Below are 18,228 nucleotides of genomic sequence, written 5' to 3' on the forward strand. Positions count from 1 at the left end.
ACATCAGAAAAGATAAACTACTTAATTTGATAGAAATCTGTATTTACTTTCCTTTTTAATAATAGAATTTTACATGTGAAATTTAAGTTTTCAGTGAAGGCAATGAACATATTGGCACTCTACATACACAAAATAAAACTGGCTGATTTTGCCTTTGAATGTTTATAGCATAAACATGTATGTACAAAGAATAAACATTAAAAAAAGTCTTGACCATGTTTATGATAAATTATTAAGTTATCATAGGTAGTGATTATATTAAACTTGGCAGATAAAGTTGTGTTTAATACTGCTTTAAAGTATGTAATATTTAAAGTTTAAGTGCTTACTAGTAACTGTGAATTACTTATTCCTGTATTTCCTGAGTTAAGGAAAGGAGATATACAGTCTAGATAGTTGGTGAAGTCTCTATGATAATTTTTATTTTAGGACTTTCATTACAATGGCCTAAAAAAATTTCAGTTTAGCATATTTTGGACAATTTACATGACAAATTTATAATCTAGTAGGACCACAAAATGGGTATCCGTATCTATGTTTATAAGTATATTATCACAAATGCTAGGTTTATATTTTTTAATATATGTTATTGATTATGTTATCACAGTTGTCCCATTGTTCCCCCCTTTATTCCCCTCCACTTTGCAGCACCTCTCCCACAACCATTCCCCACCTTAGTTCATGTCCATGGGTCATTCATATAAGTTCTTTGGCTTCTCCATTTCCTATACTATTCTTAACAACCCCCTGTCTATTTTGTACTTACCACTTATGCTTCTTATTCCTTGTACCTTTTCCCCCACTCTCCCCCCTCTCCCTTCCAGCTGATAACCCTCCATGTGATCTCCGTTTCTCTGGTTCTGTTCCTGCTCCAATTTGCTTAGTTTGTTTTTGTTTTTCTTTTATTTCACTTTGCATAGCCTTCACTTTTTCCTCAAATTTTCGACCATACTCAGCTATTTCTGTGAGCATTCTGGTTACCAGTGTTTTGAATTGTGCATCTGACAAGTTGGCTATCTCTTCATAGCTTAGTTGTATTTTTTCTGGAGTTTTGATCTGTTCTTTCATTTGGGCCACATTTTTTTTTGTCCTGGTATGTCTTTTATGTAGTAAGAGGTAGAGTCTTAGGTATTCCTTAGGGCAGGGCAACCCACTTCTCTGCATTCTGGAGCTGTATGTGGGGGAGGGGTCTGAGAGGGGACAATGCCACTTGCTCTGCTCTAGCAGGTTTTCAGTCACTTCCTCCATTACCCACAAGCAAATTGGGCCCTTCTGGTGCTAATTCCCAGGTGGGTGGGTTTGTGTATGTTCTAGGACCCTGGGGGTCTCTCTAATGAACTCTCCTGTCAGGCGGGGAGTTTCTCCCACCACCTCAACCCCCACAGGTTTTTTTCATTCAGAGGTTTTGAGGCTTTATTTCTCTGCGCCGGAAGTATGGGTTGTGTGGCCTGTCTCGCTCCCCAATTGTTCCTCCTGGTTTACCACATGCAAATGTGAGTCTGCCTGGTCTGCTGGCCCTTGCCTCACCTACCCTGGTCCTCCAGCTGCTGCCTTGCTGCAAGTCCTCTCTGCCCCAGCTACCCATCTCCACCCCTCCTACTGGTCTGGATGAATGTTTCATCTTTAACTCTTTGGTTGTTGGACTTAAATACAGTTCCATTTTATGGCACTTGTGGTTGTTTTTTGTTTTTAAATTTGTTGTTGTCTTTCTTTTGGTTGTGTGAGGAGACACAGTGTATCTACCTATGCTTCCATCTTGGCTAGAAGTCCCAAATACTAGATTTGTAATTGTTGTTATCCAAAAGAAAAGAACACACATAGATCATGAAGCAGAGTAAAGTGAAGTGTAAATGCCATCACAGTCACGTTAAATTAAAGTTGTACTAGTAAAAGTAAAAGAAATAATTGGAAGAACTGAGTAATCATGACCTATGCCAAAGTTACTAGTCAAGGCTGGGAAGACAATTTAGTTGAAACAAATATCACATTAAATTAATACTTTTCTTATAATTGTATTGGTGTTAAAGCATAATTAATGAATTTGTACTTAGCTTTATGTTTGTATACAAAATATATTAATACAGTATATTAAAGACAATAAATTAACATCAAAGATCTATGATTTTTCCTCTTTTTAAAAATTTGTTTGAAAAACTGACCCATAGTGAGCCTTCATTTATGCATTTACTTATAATGCGCACCCAGTTCCTGATGGAACTTCTACTGCTGTAAGCCCTTAGCATGGGAAATACTTACAGAGCATGGAAGTTTTAAAAAACTAGAAAGATACATAGCAAATGTTAACTGTCATTATCCTAGATTATAAAACTATGGGTAATTTTTTAAGTTATGTTAATTTTTCTATTCTTTCCAGAATAATTAAATTTTGTAACAAAAAAGGCTACTTTTAAAAAATGAGTTGGTCAGAGCTTTAATATGAAAATCCTATTATTTCTCCAACACAGAACCCATAACATTTGGCTGCACATTCGACTGCTTCTTCCTTTGCTAGAATAAAGGCTGTGTCTTCTTCACATCTATGTTGCCAGTGCTAAGCACCATGCTTGACACATACAGAATGCTCCATCAACAACAGCCAAATTTTACTGAGGGAGTATTATCCATCATGTACTATCCTAGGTGCTTTACATACATTCTCTTATTGAAGACTTCCTACAGTTGTTATCTCCACTCTATAGATGAAGAAATAGAAGTTTAGAAGTTATGGAATTAAGCTTACAAAGCATCTTGTTGAGATTCAAACAAATCTGTCTCTAGAACTGAGACGCTAACAGCATAAATGTGAGAAATTTAACAGAATAGCTGAATCCAAACCTGCAGGGGTCATGGATCAGTTCCTTTGTGAGTAGCAGCTGAAACAGTTAGTGAAAAATCCCTAAATGTGTGTAGAAAGTAGATTTCTCCATGATGCATTTGTATCTTGGAATAAAATATCATGAATCAAGTATGGAAACACAGTCTGACAAAATCAGCTTTCACCTACAGTACACAAATATATCCAGTCAGTATTCTAAGTAAAAATAATATATTAAAAATTTCATTCCATGTTACTGGCATATTAGCTTTTAATAAAATGATAGATGAATATGCCATAAATTTAATTAACTGCTAAAAACATATAAAAAGCATGTGTACCAGGTAGTGTTTTTTAGGAAAAATTCAAACTAATAGAATAACTACATAAAATATATGTGGTTAGCAATAATGTTTGTTTCCAGTCTAGGCAATTTGCATATAATGAAGGAGAATATTATTTACAAATGAAATTATGTCTCTACTGTAAATAAAATTTCATAGTTGAAAAGTGTTACTAATAACAGAAGTTCTCTAATTTGGTACGAAGGAAAATGTGGACCAACACTTATTTAAAAAGTTGAAAATTTGATTTTTGCACATTTTCTACACTCACTGATGAGCTACAACAGCTATGTTAAATGTTTATTTTTTAATAAACATCAATTTCTGGGTATGAAATTTTGGTATTTGTGGCATATTCCAGAGTGCTTAGTATGTCTGGTGCATTAAAACAGTATTCAACCTTATTTCTGCAAAGAAACTGTCTTCATATATTCATCACAGGCCCCCCACGCAAGGCAAGCTGTAGATTACAAATTTCCTTGTTAAACTAAAGACAAGGCAAAAAGCTAGTTTTAGAAAGAGAATTTAAGGAACTAGGAACTGAGGTGGACATAAATGTATATTTGGAACATTTTACCTTCTGGCCCGAAACCGGAATTCTATAAACACCCTAGGTGTACTCACCCATGAGGAATGAGCTGTGGGCATGTCCCGGGTCTCACTCCGCTGACCTGGCAGAGTGCAGAGCGGCGCTGCGGAGAGTGTGAGGACATAGTCACTGTAAACACTTTCTCTGTGAAAACGAAGACTGCGTTGTAACGGCTCCCAGTGAGTGCGCCTTACCAACATACTCACTTCTCTATCTGTAATTGGTGAATACTTGACCTCAGATATGTTATTTTCATATTTCTGGTGAATCATCTTGGCAGTACTATAAATTAAGTAGATTTTAAAGTCTTGGAGCACCATCAGAGTGCTGTTTAGGATGATGTATTTGATATAAGCATGTAACATAACTTTGTGTTTGATTTGGTATGTACCTTTACTCTTTATTGAAATAAATGGTAATATACTTTCAAAAGTGAAAAACCAATGCTAAAGAAAACTATTAAGATAAAAATCAAATTTAAAAAAGCAAAGATAGGATTAAGTAAGTCAAAGTAGTCTTTTTACCTCCCACATTGGCTTTAGTAATTGAAGAAGTTCACCTTTTGTGCCTCCACTATTCAAAGAATCAGAGGTCAGTGTCTTTTTTTTTTTATTTGTATTTTAAAGATTTTATTTATTTATTTTCAGAGAGGGAAGGGAAGGAGAAAGAGAGAGAGAGAAACATCAATGTGCGGTTGCCAGGGGTCATGGCCCGCAACCCAGGCATGTGCCCCGGACCAGGAATCGAACCTGCGACACCCCAGTTCTCAGCCCACGCTCAATCCACTGAGCTACGCCAGCCAGGGCAGAGGTCAGAGTGACATTTATCCAAATATCATGGTTTTCACCTTGAGGAATCCACAGTCTTATCATCCAAATCCTTTAAGGGCTTCTTCTGTGAAATCTGGGTACATCTAAAAACTAGAAAAAACTAACCAGAAAATATAGATAAGATCATCAGAAATACATTTTATCTTTCCCATTGAAAACAAATACCTAAACATAAACAACTCTGTTTCCAAATAAAATTAAATATAGTTAAAATTAAATCTGGAGGCCATGGCTACCTTTTAAATTTAAAATACATTTATGTTTACATGACAGGCAGATTGATTAGGTAAAAAAATCACTGGCCTAGACAGCAGAGGATGAATTTACTCTCACCTCATGACCAGTAAATTATACAGATTACAAACTCTCTGCCTCATCTGTCTTATGTACAAAACCAGTCAAAATTTGCCACACAGAATTGAGTTAAAGATGAAATAAGAGTCTAAAATGTTATAACTATAGTGCTTACAGGTTACATGACTAGTTTTATTAATAGTTTATATTACCACTAATTTCACTAAGACCAAAATTGTATTTATGATACATTAAATTGGTGAAAACTGAATTGTACATTTTTCAGTCACTTCATGAAAAGAAAATATTAAATAGGAACATTTATACTAAACGAGAAACAAGAGGTCTTAAATATCCTTCAGAGTACTTTGGGTGGAATCTTGTTATGATGTCAACAGGGAAAAAAGGAGAAATCTATAGGTCATCTTACACGTCACTACGGGTGTTGTAATACTTAAGCTTGCTGTGGAAATAAATACTTGCTTGTTGATTTCAATATGTAATAAACACACCCTAGAGCAATGGCTTTTATGAAATCAGAGTCAGGGTTTTTTATTTATGAGAAAAAAAGGCCCGTAGTGAGAACTCCTCCTTTCCCCAAATCAATCATCACTTCTCTAGTACACCTATATCTCTCAGTTTTTCCACACTACCATATTAAAAGTACAAATCCCTTGGATACAGGAAATACAGTTGGAATTATTTCAAAAAAGGTTAAATGTTAGTATAACACTATTTAAGCAATTTGATATTCCTATTCCACAGCAAGAGGAACTGTTCTAGAATTGTGGATATTCACTAAACAGTTATTATTTGAGAGACCTTTTTCCTCAATGTCCTAAACAGGTATATACAAATCAACATGGGATCAGTTGTTGTCCTGTAAATCTCCCAGAAACTATGACCAGTCTTTCTGGCTAAAATGTTTTTCAAACAGCTAACTTCACTTTGATACTGAAAAACAGATATGATTCAAAAGCTGAGAAAGTATATCAACTATTATTTATAAGTATTAAACAATCTCCAGTGAGAGAAATTAAAATGCATATCATTAGGAAAATTTTACATTATAAAATTTTACATAATTAAAATTCTACTCTATCCCAGACAAAATTATCAAAGGTTTTAAAATATTCTTTCTGTAAGCTAGAGTTACTAAGCATTGGAACAGCAAAATTTTTTTAAAACTTTATTTTAATCATTGTTCAAATACAGTTTTCTCCTTTTACTCCCAGTCCAACCCCCCCTCCCACCCCCCTCACTTTCCTCCCATTACCACCGTCCCCCTAGTTTTTGACCATGTGTCCTTTAAGTTTGTTCCCGTGAACCCTTCCCACTGTCCCCTGAAATTCCCTCTACTCTCCCCTGTGGTCACTGTCAGCCTGTCCTCTATTTCAGTGTCTTTGGTTATATTTTGCTTGTTTCTTTGTTTTGTTGTTTAGGTTCCTGTTAAAGGTGAGATCATATGGTATTTGTCTTTCACTGCCTGGCTTGTTTCGCTTAGCATGTTTTCCAGCTCCATCCAGGCTGTTGCAAAGGGTAGGAGCTCCTTCTTTCTTTCTGCTGCATAAAATTCCATTGTGTAAATGTACCATAGTTTTTTGATCCATTCATTCACTGATGGGCATCTTGGTTGCTTCAAGCATCTAGCTATTGTAAATTGTGCTGTTATGAACATTGGGATGCATAGGTTCTTTTGTATTGGTGTTTTAGTGTTCTTAGGATAGAGTCCCAGCAGTGGAATTGCAGGGTCAAAAGGCAGATCCATTTTTAGTTTTCTGAGGAAGTTCCATACTGCTCTCCATAGTGGTTGTACCAGTCTGCATTCCCACCAACAGTGCACTAGGGTTCCCTTTTCTCCACAACCTCTCCAACACTTGTTGTTTGTTGCTTTGTTTATGATGGCCATTCTGACTGGTGTGAAGTAGTATCTTATTGTGGTTTTAATTTGCATCTCTCTGATAGCTAGCAATATTGAACATTGTTTCATGTGTCTTTGAATCTTCTGTATGTCCTCCTTGGAGAAGTGTCTGTTCAAGTTCTTTGCCCACTTTTTAATTGGGTTCCTTGTCTTCTTAGAGTGCAGTCGTGTAAGTTCTTTATATATTTTGGAGATTAAACCCTTGTCTGAGGTGTCATTGGCAAATATGTTTTCCCATACAGTTGGTTCTCTTTTAATTTTGATACTGTTTTCTTTAGCTGTGCAGAAGCTTTTAATTTTGATGAGGTCCCATTTGTTTATTCTTTCCTTTATGTCCCTTGCTCTAGGGGACAAGTCACTAAAAAAGTTTCTGTGTGAAATATCTGAGATTTTCCTACCTACGTTCTCCTCTAGGACTTTAATGGTGTAACATTTTATATTTAAGTCTTTTATGCACCTTGAATTTATTTTTGTATATGGTGTAAGTTGGTGTTCAAGTTTCATTTTTTTGCACGTGGCTGTCCAGTTCTCCCAACACCATTTGTTGAAGAGGCTATTTCTACTCCATTTTGTGCTTTTCCCCTCTTTGTCAAATATTAATTGACTGTAGAGACTTGGGTTTATTTCTGCACTCTCTGTTCTGTTCCATTGGTCTATGTGCCTGTTTTTATGCCAGTACCAGGCTGTTTTGATTACAGTGGCCTTGTAGTATAGTTTAGTGTCAGGTATTGTGATCCCTCCTACTTTACTCTTCTTTCTCAAAATTGCAGCAGCTATTCGGGGTCATTTATGGTTCTATATAAATTTTTGAAGTTTTTGTTCTATGTCTGTGAAATATGCCCTTGGTACTTTAATAGGAATTGCATTGAATGTGTAAATTGCTTTGGGTAGTATGGACATTTTGATGATATTAATTCTTCCAATCCATGAACACGGTATATGTTTCCATTTGTTTGTGTCTTCCTTGATTTCTTTCCTGAGTGTTATGTAGGTTTCTGAATACAGGTCTTTTACCTCTTTGGTTAAGTTTATTCCCAGATATTTTATTTTTCTTTTTGCTATTTCAAATGGGATTTTTTCCTTTATCTCTGCTTCTGCTGTTTCATTGTTGGTGTACAGAAATGCCTTTGATTTCTGGATATTGACTTTGTATTCCGCTGTTTTGCCAAATTCATTTATTAGGTCAGGCAGTTTTTTGGTGGAGTCTATAGTATTTTCTATGTATACTATCATGTCATCTGCAAACAGTGACAGTTTTGTTTCCTCCTTTCCGATTTGAATGCCTTTTATTTCTTTTTCTTGTCTGATTGCTGTGGGCTAAAACTTCCAGTACTATATTGAATAGAAGTGGTGAAAGTGGACAGCCTTGTCTTGTTCCTGATCTTAGTGGAAAAGATTTTAATTTTTGCCCATTGAGTATGATGTTGGCTGTAGGTCTCTCATATATGGCCTTTATTATGTTGAGGAATGCTCCCTGTATTCCCACTTTGCCGAGTGTTTTTATCATGAATGGGTGCTGTGCCTTATCAAATGCTTTTTCTGCATCAATTGATATGATCATGTGGTTTTTGTCTTTGCTTTTGTTTATGTGATGTATTACATTTACTGATTTGCGAATATTGAACCATCCTTGCATCCCTGGAATGAATCCAACTTGTTCATGGTGTATGATCTTTTTAATGTATTGTTGGATGTGGTTTGCCAGTATTTTGTTGGGGATTTTAGCGTCAATGTTCATCAGTGATATTGGCCTGAAGTTTTCTTTCTTTGTTGTGTCTTTATCTGTTTTTGGAATTAGGATGATGTTGGCCTCATAAAAAGAGCTTGGGAAACTCCCATTTTTTTGGATTTTTTGGAATAGTCTGTGAAGGATAGGCATTAGCTCTTCCTTAAATGCTTTGTGGAATTCTCCTGTGAAACCATCTGGTCCAGGGCTTTTATGTGTTGGGAATTTTTTGATTACTGCTTCAATTTCTTTTGTTGTTATTGGTCTGTTCAGGCTTTCTGCTTCTTTTTCATCGAGTTTTGGAAGATTATATTTTTCTAGAAATTGGTCCATTTCACCTAGGTTTTCAAATTTCTTGGCATACAGTTCTTTGTAGTAATTTCTTACACTCCTTTGTATTTCTGTGGTATCTGTTATAATCTCTCCTCTTTCATTTCTGATTGTGTTTATTTGGGTCTTCTCTCTTTTTTTCTTGACGAGTCTGCTTAAAGGCTTGTGGATTTTGTTTATCTTTTCAAAGAACCAGCTCTTGGATTCATTGATCCTTAGAATTGTGCTTTTAGTCTCTATGTCATTTAATTCTGCTCTGATCTTGGTTATTTCCTTCCTTCTGCTTGCTCTGGGCTGTCTTTGTTGTTGTTCCTTGAGTTCTTGTAGACGTAGGGTTAGGTTGTTTGTTTGGAATGTTTCTGTCTTTTTTAGGTGGGCCTGTATCGCTATGAACTTCCCTCTCAGGACTGCCTTGGCTGTGTCCCACAAGTTTTGGGTTGTTGTGAGTTCGTTTTCATTTGTTTACAGAAACCTTTTGATTTCTTCCCTAATATCATTCTTGACCCACTCATTGTTTAATAGCATGCTATTTAATCTCCATGATTTTGAGTGTTTTGGGTTTTTTCCTTGGGTTTGGTTTCTAGCTTCAGTCCCTTGTGGTCTGAGAAAATGGTTGGTATGATTTCAATTTTCTTGAAATTCTTGAGGCTTGTTTTGTGTCCTATCATGTGGTCTTCTTTGAAAATGTTTCATGTACATTGGAAAAGAATGTATATTTAGCTGCTTTTGAATGGAGGGCTCTGTATATATCAGTAAAGTCCATTTCATCAAGAGTATTGTTCAATGCCACAATATCTTTGTTGATATTTTGTTTGGAAGATCTGTCCATTTTTGATAGTAGGGTGTTAAAATCTCCCACTATAATTGTGTTGCTGTCCAGGAACAGCAAAATTTGAAAGGACTCATAAAAATAAGCAAAATAACACAATGAATGATGACAATGACAGAACATTTTGATAATATTTTTCCAAGAAATACAAATATTTCCCTCCAAATGATAAATTATTGTCTAGAACAATTTTAAATAAACAGCAAGTGCACACTTATTGTGACCAGAAGCTACCTGAGAATGATGACATGAGGCATAAAAGGACTCTAATAAAATACAGAAGGACCTTCTCTTTTGCAAAAATAAAGAAAAGAATGGCTGCAATACAAGAGCATTGAAAATAGAACAGCTAACCAAAAAAATAAAAATGTCATGAAGACTGATACTGTAAATGATGGTCAGCTATCAAATACAGGCCAAATTCCTTTTAGGTTTCTAAAAGTATTTAGGATTTAGCTAAATCCTAAACTTGGACTTAGCCTTTACTCCTCTCTGTTCCCCTGCTCCTCTATATCCAATTAGTCAGCAAGTCCTGCTGTCTGTACATTAAAAATATACCCTGATTCCATCCATTTTCCATCTCATCTACATTACTGCCACCCTACTCAAGGTCACCATCATTTGTCCTTGGGACTACAGCAACAGTTTCATAATAGGGCTTCCAGTTTCCACTTTTGCCCTAACACAGTCCATTTGCCATACAAAAGCCAAGTTAAACCATAAGCAGCATCTTGACAGTACTTTGCTTAAAACTCCATGGCTTCCTCACACATTTCAAATAAAATCCAAATGTCTATATTATAATTAGTCCTACCTTTCTAATTTTGTTTCATACCATCTTTTTCCACACTAGTTTTCTTTCTGTTTCTCAAACACACCAAGCTTATTTCCACTCCAGATGTTCCCCATCTGGAATGTTTTGTCCCTAATCATCTTGCAGATGATTCCTGATCATTCAGATCAGCAAGATGCCATTTCCTCAGCATAGCCTTCCATGATCAGCTGTTGTAAGAAATCCTAGGTCAACATCCCTACGTAGACCTGAGTGGCTGCAAACATGTAATGATATTTTCCCTCTTACAAAAACATAGGGACAACAAATTGTACCTATGTTTCCCTAGGTCTCTCAAGTTTAAGTCAAACTAATATATGTGTGAACCTTTTTAGAAAACAATAATTGCGAACAATAATTATTGTGTAACAAATGAAACAATGTGTGCAAATTTTTGTGGAAAATCTCTTCAAAAATTGTGCCAGATATACTTTAAAGTACATTTTTAAGATGAGGTGAATTAATAAATAGACAGAAGGATGGCTAGATATGACAAAGCAAGGATAGTAGTAAAATATTAATGGTAGAACCTAGTTATAGTCTAAGTGGTAAGTATATGGGTGTTATTGTAAATTTCTTTCAACCTTGCTCTATGTTTGAAAATTTTTATAATAAAATGTGGGAGGAAAACATGCCAGCCTATTTATTGTAACAACAAAAGAGAGAAAGATACACATCCATTAAATCAACAATGAAAACATGGCAGGTAGACATTATGGTCAGTCACTTATTCCCCAAGAAAAGGGAGGAAGGGTTTGGAAGGAAACAGATGCAAAACACCTACTGACCTTAGACAGATTGTGGGCAAAAACTCTTTGAACTCATACTCCCAAAATAGTGATGAGGTGCTCAAATATATTAAAAAATAAATAAACAGATAAATGGGAAGCAGTGGGGAGAAAGAAACCAAAAGTAACCTCATAACCAGCAAGCTGAAATTATTATGTGTTTCAATTTTGTTTTGCAGAGACTAAATGGGTAAAAGAAAACTTTTGATTATATTAAACATTTTTGAGTTATGAAATTTCTGCTCTATGACTTATTTTAAAAGGATCAGATAGTCCAGCTGAAAAGAATGGCACATTTGATTTTGACAAATGCCCCAAATATCCCACTTTGCATTCCCCTATCTTAATGTCCTCTGTAGAACCAGCTGGCAATTTTCTTATTATCTATTTGTCTAGTCTGTTCTCACTAGAATTTTACATGGACCTTGTCCAGTATATTCATCACTATATCAAATGCCTGGTACATAGTAGGGTTTCAGTAATTTTGTTCATTAATAAAAATACAGTAACAATTTTCATTAAAATACTTGAGACTGAAAGAAAAGTATAGCATACATTTACATGATGGAATACTATGCAGCAGAAAGAAAGAAGGAGCTGAGATGGCATGGATGGAACTGGAGAGCATTATGCTAAGTGAAATAAGCTAGGCAGTGAAAGACAAATACCATATAATCTCACCTTTAAGTGGAACCTAATCAACAAAACAAACAAGCAAAATATAACCAGAGACATTGAAAGTAAGAACAAACTAACAGTAACCAGAGGGGAGGTAGAGAGGATAATGGGGGGGGGGAGGGGGGAGGGTTTACAGGAATAACTATAAAGGGCACATGGACAAAACCAAGGGGGCTGGTAAAATCAGGGGAGGTAGGTAAGGATGGCTGGGGTGGAGGGGAGAGGTAGGAGGAAAAGGCAGACAACTGTACTTGAACAAAAATAAAAATTAATAAAATAAATAAACAATAATTTTAAAAAAGAAAAGTATGGTAACATAAAAGAGAAAGCTTTAAAGTTATTGGAAATGTTAATTTATGTTAAGTGTCACTTTCCTTGAATGTCAGATTAAGTTAATGTTACCAGAAATAAACTATCATTAAGTACTCACCAATCCCCCACCAGTGTATTATTCGGGTAGGTCAGCAGTGTGAGGGTCCATTGAAGTTCTTTAGCTTCAAATAATTCAAGGGCTTTGGTATAGAATGTATCTTTACTATGTTGTATAACTATCATAGAAAAATCTACAGGACCCACTTCTCCCAAGCTGATTCCAACAGCCTCTACAGTTAGAAATCACATTTCAGTAGAGTTATAGCTAAGAGATCATACATACAACAGAAATTTCCTAATTTCCCAAATACAAAGCCATTTTGTCATCCTTTAAGAGTTAAGTGTTTCTTAAAGATTTTGAATAAATTAAAAAACTACAAAATATTATATCACTTCCTTTACATATCATACATACATGTGGGTAATATTTTCCCCTGTAAAATTATGTTCAAAATTTAGATTAAATAGTAACAGAATACAGGTATTAAGGGTGAATGTTTAAACATAACTACTGCATGAAAGTATCAGCAGACTTTAAAACTTGAAAATTTGTTAGGTATAATGTATTAAGGACCACAAACCTTGAACACTGTATTCAGTGAAAACTCACACATACACACATGCACACATGTGCACAAACATAACATATTTCCCATCTGTGTTATCACTACCCAGATGAAGATAGAACATTTTCTGCATACCAGAGTACTTCCTCATGCTCTTTTCCAGTAATGGTGGAATTTATCAAAATATGTTCACAAATTTTTTGACAGTTCTCCTTTCAAAAGGTGAAGCCTAATTCTTCTCTCCTCTTGAGTATGGGCTGTCCTTTGTGACTCACTTGTAACAAAGAGAATGTGTATAAGTCTTTTACTTCCTTGGTTAAGTTTATCTACAAGTATAATTCTTAGATGCTATTATAAATTAAATAGTAAATGAAATGGAATTTCCTATTTAGACTGCTCACTGCTGGTGTACAGACACACTACTGAATTCTGTGTGTTGATCTTATATTCTGCAACTTTACTAAATTCATTTATTTTCTCTATTATACTAGCTTTCTTAAGATTCTCTGGAGATATATATGTTTTATATATATGTTTTATACACACACACACACATATATATATATAATATGTCACTTGTGAATAAACATGATTTTACCTCTTCCTTTCCAATTTGAATAATTTTTATCTCTTTTTCTTTTCCAATTGCTATGGCTAAAATTTTTGATATAATGTTGAATAGCAGTGGTAAAAGTGGGCAAACTTTTCATGTTCCTCATTTGAGGGAGAAAACCAATCAATCTCTTACCATTAAGTATGATGTTTGTTGTGGGTCTAAAGATTTTGTGCTGTGCAGGAAAGTCACTTAAGGTTCTTGTAGCAAATGCAGTTTGACCCCAGAACCAGTACTATTATGGACAAAGAGGTAAATTTCTTGGTTAAAGTAAACTTCTAGGGTGCTGATAGGTTCGGTTTCTTGGTCTGGTTGCTAGATGCATAGGTGTGTTCTGCTTGTGAAAATTCTTCAAGATATGTACTTATAGTCTGTACACTTTCCTGATATATTTCAATAAAAAATACCAAAAAATTAAGTACCCTAGATATTAGACTCCCAAATGAGAAGAAAAACTTCATTGAAAGATAGTGATATCTGTGAAACAGCTCTTATTCCTCCCATTTCTCTTATTTGAAGCATGTTGTCATGACAACTCCAAGCTGATTTTAATGTGATTTTTCCCTCCTGTGATCACTAACCCTAAATATCTATACTAGGCAGGATATTGGCTGTTTACCTTCCATTAGGTTACCCTCAAATGGTGATAGTAAAGGACTTGAATACAGCTTTAATATTTGACTTTAACCTAGTATTCCCAGTCCTCATTCTTATTTCTGTTGTATAAAAAAGATATTAAGTGCCAGTCATTTATTTATATATATATATACACATATATATGAAGTCAATCTATTTGCAACTTTTCTACAAATAGGTATGTCTGATTTTCCTAAATATTTACAAGACATTTTCAAGCTGACATTTATGTACATGTGTAGATGACTGATTGTCTATATATATATGAATGTGTAAGAAACAAAAATATGAAAGAAGGGTGGCTTAGAGAGTCTTGAACTAAATAGAAATATTACTTAAGTAGCATCTCACATTTCCACAATATCTCAAATGACAAACACTTTCTGATTTTAAAATGATCGCTAAAAAAAAACTCATAGCTCATAGTCATTCAGTCAAAATGTTTACCTAAAACTTGTCTTTCAGCAGCATGGTTTAACACCATCTTGATAACTGCAACAAGCTACAACTAGTGTCACCATTATGCCATCTTGTGGGTTATCTATGAGTAGTTTTGAAAAATTAAACTATAAATGAAGACCACACTTTTCTTTAATATGTATACATATTAAAATTACCTGACTAGGAAAGTCTTATAAAGTATTTTGAAAGGTTTTACATCATGAGCACCTCAAAAATATTAAGTGATACCAAGCATATTCTCTGACCACAATGCTTGGAATTTAAAAATCAACTGCCAAAGGAAGTGGAAAAAAACACACAAATATGTGGAGATTAAATGACAAGCTACTAAAAAACTGGGTCAAGGAAGAAATAAAAAGTGAGATAAAATGATATATAAAAGCAAATGAGAATGACAATACATCATATCAAAACTTTTGGGATGCAGCAAAAATGGTAATAAGAGGGGTGTTTATATCATTAGAGGCCTATATCAAGAGACAAGAAAAATTCCAAGTAAATAACTTAACATTGTGTCTTAAACAACTATAAAAAAGGAACAAAAGGAGCCCAAAGTCAGCAGAATAAAGGAAATAAGGAAAATTAGAGCAGCCCTGGCCAGGTTGCTCAGTTAGTTGGAGCAACGTCCCATATACCAAAAGGTCATGGGTTTGATTGACAGTCAGGGCATATACCTTGGTTGCAGGTACATAAGGGAGGCAACCAGTTGATGTTTCTCTCTCACATCAATGTTTCTCCCTCTCTCTCTGTCTTCCTCCTCTCTCTCTAGAATCCACAGGCATCCTCAAGTAAAGACTGAAAAAAAAAATTAGAGCAGAATTAAATGAAATAGAGAACAAAAAAAATATACGAAAAATTAACGCAACAAAGAGCTGGTTCTTTGAAGAGATTAATAAAATTGCGTAACCTCTGGCTAGACTCACTAAGGAAAAAAGAGAAAAGATTCAAACAAAATAAAAAATGAAAGAGAAGTTACCACAGACACCAAAAAAATACAAAGGATCATACAAGAATACTATGAAAGACTATATGACACCAAATTCAATAACCTAGAAGAAATGGATAAGTTCCAACAAATATATAACCTCCCTAGATTGAATCACAAAGACCTGGAAAATTTAACTAGACCAATCAGCAGTGAGGAAGTTGAAACAACTGTCAAACATTTCCCCAAAAGTTAAAAGCCCAGGACCAGATAGCTTCACTAGTGAATTATAACAAGCATTTAAAGAAGATTGGATACCTATCCTTCTCAAACTTTTCCAAAAATGTGAAGAAGAGGCAATGCTTCCTAACACATTTTAGGAGGTCAACATAATCCTACTACCAAACCTGGTAAGGATAACACAAAAAAAGAAAACTATGGACCAGCATCTCTGATGAATATGGGTACAAAAACCATTTAAAAAATACCAGCAAATAGAATACAACAATACATTAAAAAAATAATACATCACAATTAAGTGGGGTTCATTCCAGGGGCACAAAGATGGCTCAACATATGCAAATAAATCAATGTAATACACTGTACTAACAAAAATTATATAATCATATCAATAGATGCAGAAAAAGCATCTGACAGGATACAACATCCATTTATTATTAAAACACTCAATAGAATGAGTATAGAAGCAAAGTACCTCAACACAATAAAGGCCATATATCACAAACCCTCAGCTAATATCATACTCAATGGTGAAAAAGTGAAAGCTTTTCCTCTAATTTCAGGATCAAGACAGGGATGTCCAGTCTCACCACTGTAATTCAACACAGTACTGGAAGTCCTAGACAGACCAATCGGACAAGAAAAAGAAATAAAAGGCAAATTGGGAATGTAAAAGTAAACTTGTCAATTTTCACAGATTACATGATTCTTTATATAGAAAACCCTAAAGACTCCATCCAAAAAACTGTTAGAAACAATAAACCAATACAATAAAGTTGCAAGATACAAAATCAGTGTGCAAAAATCCATTGCATTTCTTGTATTGATCAAGTGGGAACCCGGGCAGGCCTCCCAGCTATGGGCGGCAACAAGAAGAAGTGAGATGGGGACCACCACGCCTCAGGCTCAGCTCCCATGAGGAAAAGCGGTGCGAGTATCTGACTGGCTTCCAAGGTGCAAGGCAGAGCGGAAGAAGGCAGCTGAGGAGAAGATCAGCAGTGGCTCAAGCAGGAGCAGAGAAGCTCCAGGAGGAGAGTCGCTAGGAGCACTTACCGAGGTTGGCAGAAAGAGAGCAAGAAGGTGAGGGAGGAGGTGAGGAACTGGAACGGCCAGTGATGGCGAAGTTGGAATCAGTGCAAGGCAACCACCCAACCACACAGTCACTGTAACCACTGTCAGCAACCTGGACCTCTCCGGCTGGCTGCTCAGACTGCCCTGCCTAGGCAAGGGGCTGGGCCGGGTCTGAGGAAGAGGTGGCATTCCGGGAGAAGCTGACCAAAGCCTTCCGCAGGAAGTCTAGGGCCCCCTGCTAGTCCAGCAGATGTCCTCTCTCAAGGCATCCGCATCTGTGCTACACACAGTCGCAAGAGTCAAGAGGAAACTCTGACAGGCAAAGAAGCCCCAAGCGCCACTCCTATCACCAAGACCCAGCACTGCCTACCTGCAGAGCTCCAGGCAGCGGAGAGTGATCCCGAGAACCAGGCCAGGTCCAGCCTAGGCTGCAAAGGTCTGTCCTATCCCCGCTTGGCTGTCCAGGTAACCTAATCTGCACAGAGGCATGGGGCTTTTACCCCAGGAGTAGTGGGCAGCTGAGAACTACTCTCCCTCAGGAGGGACCTTCAGGGCCAAATTTGAAATATCTTCCAAATTGTATACACCACTGGGCCTTTCTCAGATTTGGAGGAAAAAAAACAAAATCATTGCATTTCTATATACTAACAGTGAAATTTCAGAAAAAGAAATGAAAAAAAAATTCTGTTTGCAATTGCAACAAAAAGGATAAAATGCTTAGGAATAAACTTAACAAAGGAAGTGACCAACCTATACACTAAAAACTACAAGACAATAAGAGAGATTGAGGAAGGCACAAAGAAATGGAAAGAAAGATAACCCACGTTCATAGACAGGAACAATCAATATAGTTAAAATGGCCATATTACCCAAAAAAGAACAAAACTGGCAGTATCACACTCTCTGACCTCAAACTGTACTATAATACAAAGCAACAATAATCAAAATGGCATGGCATTTACAGAAAAATAGAAGACACACAGACCAACGGTACAGAGCAAGAACCCAGAAATAAACCCTCATGTATATGGGCAAGTAACTTTTGACAAAAGAGCCAATAACATACAGTGGAGAAAAGAAAGCCTCTTCAATAAATGCTGCTGGGAAAATTAGAAAACCATGCCCAAAAGAATGAAACTAGACTACTGTTTTCCCCCTTACATACAAATTAACTCAAAATGAATCAAAGACCTAAATATAAGACCTGAGACAATAAATTACATTAAAAAATAGGTACTAAAGTTATGGACCATGATCTTAGAGAAGATTTTAAGAATTTTATCCCAAAGACAAGGGAAGTAAAAGAAAGAAGAAAAGAGTGCGACTATAACAAACTAAAAAGTTTCTGCGTGGCAAAAGAAACCATC

At 35.8% G+C, this 18,228-nt stretch overlaps 1 pseudogene; it reads left to right on the forward strand.

Annotated features, from left to right (window-relative positions):
• Positions 1-17,335, forward strand: part of LOC123817579 — a 37,094-nt pseudogene extending 19,759 nt beyond the window's left edge.
• The last annotated feature ends 893 nt before the right edge of the window (positions 17,336-18,228 follow it).

The sequence above is a fragment of the Phyllostomus hastatus genome, unplaced genomic scaffold, assembly GCF_019186645.2.
Source record: "Phyllostomus hastatus isolate PE091 unplaced genomic scaffold, TTU_PhHast_1.1 phas_contig_113, whole genome shotgun sequence".
In the NCBI taxonomy this organism is placed as follows: Eukaryota; Metazoa; Chordata; class Mammalia; order Chiroptera; family Phyllostomidae; genus Phyllostomus; species Phyllostomus hastatus.